General features: G+C 36.8%; 1 pseudogene; it reads right to left on the reverse strand.

Annotated features, from left to right (window-relative positions):
• Window positions 1-1842: 1842 nt before the first annotated feature.
• On the reverse strand, window positions 1843-2457 carry LOC149214377 (glucuronoxylan 4-O-methyltransferase 1 pseudogene; annotated as a pseudogene).
• Between the last annotated feature and the right edge of the window lie 10583 nt (window positions 2458-13040).

The raw sequence follows: 13040 nt of genomic DNA on the forward strand, positions 1-13040 counted from the left end.
AATGATAATCTATGTGTTATTCCTTGTAAAAGAAAGGAAGTCTAAACAGATTGGTATATTGTTTCTTATGACTATTAGGTAAACAAAAAGAAACCAAGTTGACTGTTGAGAATAAATGTTCACAAGGGTAAAGAATATGCCATAAACCCTTTCTGTATTTGCATATAAAATTTGGCGAGTAGACTTATTTTGTGAGATATACTTCCTCTCTTCGGTAAAATTAACTCTCTATGTTGGTTGAGTTTCTGGATATTAAAAGAAAGAGTCGGTATTAAGAAGAACTTAGACTCAAGTAATGCAATACGAGGGAGACAAATCTCTGAAAGTTAAAATAATAATCGTAATAACTAATTCTTGCATGTACCAGAATACATGACTTCCAAAATATGTTGAAAATAATTATAGAGGGTTTCGATGGTTAGTTTTCCGATGGTGAGCCAATGGATTCCTTGGAAAATAGTCCCTCTCCACGTTAATAAGTAACTACACCAGAGTCATGTGGAACCAAACTGAGGAAATGTATGTGGTTTTTTTCTATAGCATCTATATAAGTAGACGATTAAAACAATAACAATAATAAGAACAAACATGCAGGTGAATATTTCAAAAGAAACTCAGAGATCCAACACCCCACATTGCGGGTAAAAAAAGAAATGAAATCCTAAAATATGTGATAGCAAAACACACAATACGGAACAGAGAATGTTTGTAGCCAATATATAAACATATAACCCTAAGTGACAGAGAACAATGTCCTATGCAGTTACCAAAAAAAATTGTTGTTACCACAGAGAAGAATCATGGATGGGTAAAGAATCCCAAGTAAGGCCAAGATAGAAGACTGCGAACAATATTACCCTCGAACGAGTCTAGGGGAAACCCATCAAACTCAGAACAAGATGGTAACTATTTAAGAAGGAAAACAACGTAACCATTTGCCAACAATATAAAATGGAAAGAGTACAAAATACATGAATCATAAATAATATTCTTGATATGAACTTGATAATCCCAGTCCATATAATTCCTTAAGAAAACAAATAGTTTCTTAACTAACAGGAAAGAGAACCTCTACTGCAAATACATTTTTTTAATCAAAACTTGAATACTAAGAATCCACATGAGTAAAATATATGTTGACTTCTGTAATAGTACCACATTTAAATACCCTAAAAAATTACTTAGACTGTGATAGAAACATTCAAGGGGAGTAAAAGTAAAAGAAACCCCAAGAGGGATTTTTGTATGGTTGTTAAAATTCAACCAAAGATATACATAATCCATTTAAGTAATTGGGAGATATATTTGATGGCCCATCAACCTAAGACTACATGCAGAGAGCCAGTAAACCATGCAAGTCAGGCTCCTAACCTAGAACAAGGAACATTTTGGAATTAATAGAGGACGGATTGAGCTGACCACTGGAAAATAAGAAGGAAAATCAAGAATCCTTCCAAACCTGCAAACAAATAAAGAGACATATTACAAATAATCTCAGGGTGTCCACCTGAAATACTTAACTTGGGAAATGTTAAAAGAGTAATACCTGTAAAGACTGAGAGAGGAACTATGCAGGGAAAGTTGAACTCTGACACCCTCAAGACCATTGAAAGCAAGAAAAATATTGAAAACCTTGCCGAGCTACAAGATAACAAATAAAAAAATAAATTAATATTTACCTTTGTGGAAGGAATAACTTGCACCATCGTTGAGTTACCATTGCCGAGAACGACCATTGTGGTTATAGAATGATTACAATGAAATACTTCAGCAAAACCATAATGACACTAAACAACTGTGAACCAAGAAAAGCAGTAAGTGATCTTACCATTTAGACAAAGCTCACTGAATAGGAAACCTAGCGAGACGTTGCACCGTCTCGTAGATGAGCGCGGGCAAATTGGTGAGAGCGAGTTCGCATTTGGAAGACCTCAAGGCCCGGGTGGGGCTGCAGGAGGATCCATTTCTTCTGTAGTTGTGCAGCAGGGTGTCCGCCATGGAAATTTTCGTTTGGTATTGGACGTGATAAGCTTCAATTCCTGGTTGGCTCTCCACGACTTTCCGTATCCAATTGGAGTCCTCTTCTAGGAAAACGGTTTTGCCGTGGGCATTGAGGGCATTCCAAAGGGGGCTGTCGTAGCCAAGGCCGAAGACGAGGAAATTGCAGGGGCTTCTCACAGAAAGTACTTCCAGGGTGAGATTGATTTCAGCTTTCTTCTGCTGGGGCAGGATCCTGCTCGTCGCGTAGTGCACAAGCGTCCTCGCAACCTCGCCCGGAAGCCATTGCTGGTACCGCTCAACCCCATGACCAGATGAAAGCGGAGAAGAAAAGGTGCAGCCTTTAGCACCTTTACTAAATTCAAAATAAAACAGAGTTTGGAAAACGGTGGTAGAGGAGGAAGCCAACGGAGGTTGTAGGAGGAGACGGGACAGGTCTGACAGTGGTCGCAGATACATTGAATACTGGAGCTTGCCGGAGGTAGGGTGATCGAGTTACCGGAATATGCATGGAGATGTATGGCTTTCATGCATATGTAGCATGCCTTCAGATGCACGAATGAATCATGCAACCCTGACAGGGTAAATTCCATGTCGTTTATGAAGGGGTCACCCTTCGGAATGAGCAGTAAGTGGAAAACCAACGATCGTAAGATCGACGACCCACATTCACTCTGATAGGATCAATCCTTTCCCCGAAATCGTCAAGGGAACCCCTCAAAACCAACAAGTTCCAATTTCCAAACCCGCTTATGGTCTTCTCTATGACACACACTTACATCACAAATGGAACCAATTTCCGACCTATCTCCAATGCCTATTCGCCTTGTCATCCTAACGCTTCCTCAACTACTCTCTCGCACACCTCCAGGATAAAACTTCTAGGATATGTGGTGGTTGTGGGCCACTCATGCCACAAACTACTGCATCTAATTGGCCCACATGGTTACGACATCGCGTCATCCTGACCCTTCTCTGTCGGCATGTTCATTAACTAATTTTATTTCCACTCCCAGGATTGGAGCTTCGGGAGTCGGGACATGTCTTCCCATTGATTCCATTCCGACGACATCTTCTACCTACACGTTTTATACCTCTGGGGTCATTCAATTGGGATGATCTATCAAGTTGTTCTACGTCACCATTAATTAGGGTGGGCGAGTGCTATTTCATGGACTATAGCATCATTAATGCTATAGTTCACGTAACCCGGAGAGCTCATCACATGCATGGATGCACATCGATTCACTCACCTGCCCGGCATGGATGCACATCGATAAACTCTGCCGCCTCTCTATTTCAAATTTGGAATTTGAGCTGGCCGAACAAAACATTGTTTCAAATTTGAAACTTGAGCGCGCTCAACAAAGCATTGCATGAATGCCCATGCCCGAGAGGTTAACTTCTTGGTGTGTTTCTTATGGGCCTCGCTGGACGATTACGCCTTCGATTTTTAAAATTCATTTTTGTCTACATGTATACTGAATTTCTGCAATAGCATACCTATTCTGCTGCTGTTGGTTTTGATGCAGGGTCTAAATGTTGTTGTTGCATTGATCGATTGTTGGTTTTGACGTAGAGCTGCAATTCCCTGGAAGAACACTTTCGCAATAGGTTCACCTGTGACACCAACCAGTTTTTTCCATTACTGTTTGGTGGATCCACCAAGGAATGGCAATTATCTGATTGAAAAAATAGTAATGGGAAGCCTCGAACACTTGAGAAACGATACAGGAGGAAAGGTCTGCAATAACAACGTTCAGCAGGAAGATGCTGCTGGTGCAGCAGACTCGAAGCTTTTCAACAGAGCGAATGGCACCGTGGAGCCTATGTGTTGTGTGTGCTCAATTATTTTATGCGTAGGACTTATCTTGGTCAATGGGGGCAATGATGAGCATGGAAGCACTGGCTACTGCAACAGTTTACAATGTGGAAGAATACACCTGGACAATATTGCCTTCCATGAATCAAAACCGCGAAAAATCTAGAGTTTTCATGCAGAGAAAATTTATGGTAATCAGTGGAACCAACAAGGGTGGGATTTACATCCTCTAGCATACATAAGTGCCGAAGCTTTTGATGCGAAGATGGGTACTTGGAACACGTTGGAATACATGTGGATTTCAAATATACCTATAGAATGCTGTGAGAAATTTTTCTCTACAGGTAAGAATTTGTACGCAATCGATGTGGAACAAGTGAAAAATTATGATGCTCAGAACAACCTTTCGAAGTTTATTGCTTTCGTCGAGGGGCGTTTTTCCATTATCACCTCTGTTGCAGCGTGGCGTGATCAAATTTTTGCGAGTGGTATTAATGGTGATCCGATATCTTATTTACTTCAGAAATGAATCATGCTTGGGCGTATAAAATTTACTGTTTCTGATTTGTAGTCCCTGCATAGCATCTGTGATTTCGAACCTATTATTATTATTTTTTAAGTGGTTTATTTCAGTATAGTTGAAATAGTTGTAATTAAAATATACATTTCTATTTTAACGTGATCATTTTATTTGAAGTCATACGTGAATGACTTACTTAACGCAGTTGAATCCCAAAAATGATATCTATTAAACCCCTATACTTAAATTTTCAGGTTCTTATTAAGTTTATATGTGGTACTTGTTAATATAATATCAAATGAGAGATATGCTAAAGTTGGCAACGCGATTATGTTATTAATTATTAACCATTTTTCCGAGTTTGGTAATTGGTGTGATGGGATATATAGAATTAATAAATGAATAATAAAATAGTTGAGAAAAGTAAAACAATGTTCTAGTGTTTTTATTTTACTAGTTTTTGTTTGGTGTGTGAGCGAAAATATGCTTTCAACTTTCCCCATTAATTAACAATTAAAAGTTTATTTTTATTTTTAAAATTTTTAATAGATTTTATTATTTTATTTTTTTAATGAATTTTTAATAAATTTTACTATATTAAAGTAATTGTGTTATTCATCAATACATAGTTATATTTGAAATTTGTCATAAATTTTAAGTTTTATTAATTAATTAATTAATTAATATCTATAATTATATCTATATATTCAATTATACTAATATGTCATAAGAAATAATAATGTGACACTTAAATTTACATTACTGGTAAATATTGTGTTACATTCTTGGATCATTGTTCAATATTTACAATAAAGGAATTTATATCAGTTACATGACTACAATATGAATTGGATTTGAGGCTCTAAAGGTTTTTAGTTGTAAATTAAAGTATCAATATTTTTTTTCGCAAACATTTAAAATTAATCATATTTTTCCCATAATTTCATAGCAATAACTTGGCATGTTTCCATGGTAATAAATCATTTAAGCTTAGTCTCTTGCCAATAGAAATTTATGAAAATTGAATGGAAATACCTCCTTTAATACTCAAAAATATTAAAAATAGCTTAAATGCCGATAGACATCACAAATTGTACCCCATGAGCTCACATTGTCAAAAATTTCAAAAATTAACCAAATTATAACTTTCTTTTAAATTATTTTATTATTAATAATAATTATTCCATGAGAGGGGAGATGTGTAGGATTAGATGTCATATATGGTCAAATTACATAAAAAATAATAAAAAATTAATAGTTAAAATAAATTGAGATAAAACAATAAATTTCATAGCTCATGTATTATTCTCTAAATACTAAATTACATAAAAAATTAAGAAACAAAATAAATTAATAATTAATAATTAAAATAAAATTGAGATAAAATAGTAAATTTATGCATAAAGGTTTTTGGGCTCCAAGTTTTCACAACCCATGGTTTTTCATGTGGTATTCTTCTCTAATGTAGCCTATTCAAAGGTGCTCTTATCTTATATGAAAAGCTTTTATTTAGAGCAAAGTTAAATCTTGGGAAAAATAATCTTTCTCACTTTGTTGCATTGCCTCTGTTAGAACTAGTGAGGTTATATGTTTCAAACTATCCTAGATCCATGTAATTTTTTCCTCAAATTTTGCACCACAATACTATGTGCCATAGTTTATATGACACATGCTCATAACACATTATTTCAACTAATCAATTTAATTAAAAGTGAAGAAAGAACAAAACTACTTTAGAGATAAATCTCAATATTTAATCTATAAATATGACTAAGAATATTCTAGAATATTATGTCAAAACTAAATAAATATTATCTACTCAATAATTATTGATAATAAAATTAAAATATTAGAAGCTATGTTTCAAAATAGAAAAAAAGACACTATGTACCTTTATAAAAATTTGTATGAGTTATCAACTAAATTTAATGTTAGAATACCTATATATAATTAATAAAATTAAAATTAGAAAAACTGGAGTTAAAAATAAACTAATATTTTATTTCCATTGGAACTTGGGTTATAGGTCTCTTTTTTTCACATTACTCAATGTCAACTCGTAGCCTTCATAGATATATTTAGTTTTTAAATAATGAATTTTCTACTTATAACCATTTCATTATATAAATAGACATTAATAATATGGAAATAAAACTTTGAATGATAGTAAATTCAATTGGTAAAAATAAAGTTATTATGTTAAATTTAAGGGAGTGCTTCCTTATTGTTTTATATCACCAAGGAAGTTAGGGAAACATATATTTACAAGGATAATATTTAAATTTGTGAATTGTTTTATTATGTCACTACTTGCCTAGTGATATATATGATCAATCGAGCTCTATTATTTTGTGTGTATTGATGAAATTTTTTCGATTTATATAGTTAGCATTATAGTTTTGCTGAAAAGACGTCAGCCCACCGCTGTATCCTCGACTACGGGTTTCGAGCATGGACGTCACCCTACATGTGTGATACAATGGGATCACATACTTTGCCTATCATGTTCACCAATAAACATTTCACTACGGTACAACAATTAATTAATTAGAGTGTAGGGACAAAAAATAATAAAATCTATTTAATTTTTAAAAACATTATTCTAAATTACATTGTCTAAATTATTCTAATGGTTCTTTAATTGTTTTTTATATTATTTTTGAGTTGAAGCTTGTATTTTGTCTTATTTCACTACAAAATTTATGGACTGAAACACAGTCCATAGGATTTCACAGCCCAGACTACATATATACAATTTGTTTAAATGTTTGGATAAAGATGGAGTGGATCTTGGATTGAAGGGATCTAAATTCATTATCATGACTGTAACTCAAGACATGACATATTTTAGCTATAATAACAGCTGGGCTTTTTGTAACAGTTTCCAAATTTTTTATAAATCTCGTTACATTGTTCAAGTTTAACCAAGGATGCACTAATTGTGCCAGTTTGGTGCATAGAGATACAACAATTATAGCATAATATTATTCTAAATTTCGGAAAATTAATTTTATAAAATGAATATCGATTTGTTCATTCGAAAGTTGGGCTCTCGCTAGTCACATCCATCGTAATCGGGTTTTTAGAGAAGTTGAGTACAAACATAATCATTAGGAGGGAATAGATCATGAACCCAACCTCGTGCGGTGGGTCCAATTGGTAGTCGATAGTCAAGAAAACCGACATAGTCTTTTTCCAAAGGATACAAGCTTGACTCCCGACCTATGTAGACTAGTCAATGAGAGGTAACTTGTATATTTATATTGACCCTTAGTAGGAGATCGGGCCTGGGATCTTTGACATCGCGTGAAGGTAGATAACCTTAACTCCAGAACTACTCTAATGGGAATCATAAATGGATTATAATCGAAACATATCATGCAACAATTTGATGGTGGAAAGCATGGTAACCCTCACAGATATTTGATGGAGGTAGAATATACATACATACATACATACATACATACATATAATACCGAACTTGCGTGCAAAAACTAGACCCAACACATACGGTGATCCCAATGCTTTCAGATAACATACCAGATAAAAACAAATATAGTGTTTTAAAAGAGATCTGGCTCTCGCTAAGGCCCTCAGATCACCATTCGATCTCTCATCAATCTATAAATATTGTATACCAAGGCACAAACACTAAACAAACTATTATGCACTTCTGTATAGACTTGTATTTTTTCCCCTCATTTATTGAAAGGAGTTGTGTCTTTTGGAGTATTGGGTTATGGTTCTTGGGAGTGGTAGTGATCGAAATTATTTATCCATGTTGTGGGAAGAATCCAGACCTTAAACCTACCTTTCCTGTTGCATGATTGCTTTGACAAAATACTTGAGAACTCCACGTTTTCTTTGAACTAAAATATAAGCATATACATTTTCTCTCTTGATTCGTAAACCCAATGTGGTCAAGAAAAGAAAACCCAATGGTGAGAAAAGATAATTTAGTTACCACAGAAGAATGAAGAATTAGTATGTAGTTACTAGTGAAAACTCATATGAAAATTTGACGGTGTTTATATTTTGATGAATACTATTGCATACTTGCTACTAAACAAATTGGATTAAATCATAATACATAGAAAAATAACTTGAGTTCCTTATTCTTCAAAAACCCTAATGTTAACTCTCTCTTATTGATAATTTTTATACAACTGACATCCACTTCAATGTGAGGCTCTTGGGATTGGGGTAGAACACAATTTTTTTTTATTCCTTTATGTTATGTAACTCCCGCCATTAAAAATCTATTTTGTTCTCTGCCATATTCTCTATTCATCTTCCTTGTGTCCCCCTGCATCAATCATATTGAACCGTTTCTGTATATGCCCAGTTTCTGTAAATGTGCACATCTTCCGTATATGCCCATTTTCCGTAAATGCGCACATCTTCCGTATATGCCCAGTTTCTGTATATGCGCACATCTTCCGTATATGCCCAGTTTTCGTATATGCACACATCTTCCGTATATGCCTAGTTTCCGTATATGACCAGTTTCCGTAAATGGAATTTGTACACATCTTCGGAAGATGTGCACATATACGGAAACTGGGCATATACGGAGGATGTGTGCATATACAAAAATTGTGCATATACAGAAACTGGGCATATACGGAAGATGTGTGCATATATGGAAAGTGGGCATATACGGAAGATGTGCGCATATACAGAAACTGGGCATATACGGAAGATGTGTGCATATACGGAAACTGAGCATATAAGGAAGATGTGCGCATATACGGAAACTGTGCATATACGGAAACTGGGTATATACGGAAGATGTGTGCATATACGGACACTGGGCATATACGGAAGATGTGCGCATATACGGAAACTGGGCATATACGGAAGATGTGTGCATATACGGAAACTGTGCATATACGGAAACTGGGCATATACGGAAGATGTGTGTATATACAAATACTGTGCATATACGGAAACTGGGCATATACGGAAGATGTGCGCATATATGGAAACTGGGCATATACGGAAGATGTGCGCATATACGGAAACTGGGCATATACGGAAACTGGACATATACGGAAGATGTGCGCATATATGGAAACTGGGCATATACAGAAGATGTGCGCATATACGGAAACTGGGCATATACGGAAGATGTGCGCATATACGGAAACTGGGCATATACGGAAACTAGGCATATACGGAAGATGTGTGCATATACGGAAACTCATCTTCCGTATATGCCCAGTTTCCGTATATGCCCAGTTTCCGTAAATGGAATTTGTACACATCTTCGGAAGATGTGCGCATATACGGAAACTGGGCATATACGGAGGATGTGTGCATATACAAAAACTGTGCATATACGGAAACTGGGCATATACGGAAGATGTGTGCATATATGGAAAGTGGGCATATACGGAAGACGTGCGCATATACGGAAACTGGGCATATACGGAAGATGTGTGCATATATGGAAACTGGGCATATAAGGAAGATGTGCGCATATACGGAAACTGTGCATATACGGAAACTGGGTATATACGGAAGATGTGTGCATATACGGAAACTGGGCATATACGGAAACTAGGCATATACGAAAGATGTGCGCATATACGGAAACTGGGCATATACGGAAGATGTGTGCATATACGGAAACTGTGCCTATACAAAAACTGGGCATATACGGAAGATGTGTGCATATACAAAAACTGCGCATATACGGAAACTGGGCATATACGGAAGATGTGCGCATATACGGAAGATGTGTGCATATACGGAAACTGGGCATATACGGAAGATGTGCGCATATACGGAAACTGGGCATATACGGAAGATGTGCGCATATACAGAAACTGGGCATATACAGAAACTGGGCATATACAGAAGATGTGTGCATATACGGAAACTGGGCATATATGGAAGATGTGTGCAAATACGGAAACTGGGCATATACGGAAGATGTGCGCATATACGGAAACTGGGCATATACGGAAGATGTGTGCATATACGGAAACTTGGGATATACGGAAGATGTGCGCATATACAGAAACTGGGCATATACGGAAACTGGGCATATACGGAAGATGTGCGCATATACAAAAACTGCACATATACGGAAATTGGGCATATACGGAAGATGTGCGCATATACAGAAACTGGGCATATACGGAAGATGTGCGCATATACGGAAACTGGGCATATACGGAAGATGTGCGCATATACGAAAACTGGGCATATACGGAAGATGTGCGCATATACGGAAACTGAGCATATACGGAAGATGTGCGCATTTACGGAAACTGGGCATATACGGAAGATGTGTGCATATACCGAAACTGTGCATATACAAAAACTGCGCATATACGGAAACTGAGCATATACGGAAGATGTGTGCATATACGGAAACTGGGCATATACGGAAGATGTGCGCATATACAGAAACTGGGCATATACGGAATATGTGTGCATATACGGAAACTGGGCATATACGGAAGATGTGTGCAAATACGGAAATTGGGCATATACGGAAGATGTGCGCATATACGAAAACTGGGCATATACGGAAGATGTGTGCATATACGGAAACTGGGCATATACGGAAGATGTGCGCATATACAGAAACTGGGCATATACGGAAACTGGGCATATACGGAAGATGTGCGCATATAAAAAAACTGCGCATATACGGAAACTGCACATATACGGAAGATGTGCGCATATACGGAAACTGGGCATATACGGAAGATGTGTGCATACACGGAAACTGTGCATATACGAAAACTGTGCATATACGGAAACTGGGCATATACGGAAACTGGGCATATACGGAAGATGTGTGCATATACGGAAACTGGGCATATACGGAAGATGTGCGCATATACGGAAACTGGGCATATACGGAAGATGTGTGCATATACGGAAACTGGGCATATACGGAAGATGTGCGCATATACGGAAACTGGGCATATACGGAAACTGGGCATATACAGAAGATGTGCGCATATATGGAAGATGTGCGCATATACGGAAACTGGGCATATACGGAAGATGTGCGCATATACGGAAACTAGGCATATACAGAAGATGTGTGCATATACGAAAACTGGGCATATACGGAAACTGGGCATATACGGAAGATGTGTGCATACCTATGAAATAATTTAGTATTCTTTTCTACTTCCTGGAGCCACAAGATTCTCTATTTATGTTTCCATAATATTTCCTCTTGTAACCATCTTTCCTCCCATTTATTCGACATCTCCAATTCCTCCTTACTTCTCACCTCTATATACCCCTTTTCCATCAACGATTTTTGTAATCCTTCCATCTTAAACTCCAATTCTTTTTTTGCTTGGAAGATGTTACTGAAATATGTTTTATTCCAATGCCTTAGTTGGGTTTTAATATATCAGCCTAGCCTTCATTTTAAACGTGTTGGTGCCCTAGATTGGGGGAGGATCCTTCCACCATTTCTTTATGTTCCCCATAAAGAACCGATGATCTATCCAAAGGCCTCGAATTTGAATGGTCTATTTTTAGGATTTCCTAACATTTCAACTATTAACACCAACAACCAATGGTCATACCCCCTACAGGGGAGGGAATTTGCCTCTATGTCCAACACTTACAGTAGCAGATCCTCGGAAATTAGGAATTTGTCTAATCTAGAGGCTACTTGATGCCCCCCTCCTCATTTATTACTCCAGGTAAAAATTCCATTACTTGTCTCTATATTTGTCAAAATTTCCTCCCCATTCAAACTCTTAAAGGTCTTAGAGCCTCTATCTATTTGTCTCAAACCACCCTTCTTTTCTGCCAATGAGGTGAGCATATTAAAATCCCCCCCTATAATCCAAGAGAGATTCTGCTTTCTTCCCCTAAGGTCCTTCAAGGCCTGAATGAAGCCTAGTTAGTCATTAATCCTCTGCGATACATAGAAATTTGTAAATATAATGGACCCATGAACACCTATTATTGGCATCTCCAAAGAGAGGAAAAATCTAGTGGCTTCTACAACTAGTAGGTGCATTACTTGTTGATTCCACCAAGTGACAAGTCCTCCTGCACTACTTTGAACTTCAACATCTAAGTAACTAAGACTTCTACCTAACTTCCTATCGACTTCCTTAATCTTATCTATTGTACACTTCATTTCTTGTAAGAACATCAAATCTAGTTTTCCATTTTAATCTTCTTCTTCAACAGTATTTGTTTCTTGAGGCTATTCATGCCTCTTGCATTCTAGGTTATAATTTTCATATTTGACTAAGGGGATTAGGGGGAGAGCTTAGAGCTCTCATCTTACCTAATTTTATTAGCAATGGATGAAGATCCTCAAGGGCCACATTGTTCGACTTCCTCCCCCATTTACTTCTGGTTTGCTTCGGTAATGAGGGGATTTGGGATTTTGAAACCTTGATACCCATCTCCCTAATTTTCCCATGTGATCGCTTCAGCCCATGAAGTTTTGCATCCTCCCGCATTACGTAAGGGTATTGGATCTTATCCACCTGCTCAACTGGAATTGCATCCATACCCTTCTTTCTCCATTGTTCTACCATATTTTGCAGGTTGATTCCCTCCCTTTCCACTATTTCTTGAAGATTGAGGTCATCATTGCCTACCTCACTTGAACGGAGGAACCCAATGTGTACCACGCCAAGTGGAGCCCTCACACTACTCACTGCCTCTTTTCCTTGTTTAAATATGAACACAGTGGTA

The sequence above is a fragment of the Pinus tabuliformis genome, chromosome 1_1 (assembly GCF_031772625.1).
Source record: "Pinus tabuliformis cultivar Carrire ecotype Pingquan chromosome 1_1, CPIR1, whole genome shotgun sequence".
NCBI lineage: Eukaryota > Viridiplantae > Streptophyta > Pinopsida > Pinales > Pinaceae > Pinus > Pinus tabuliformis.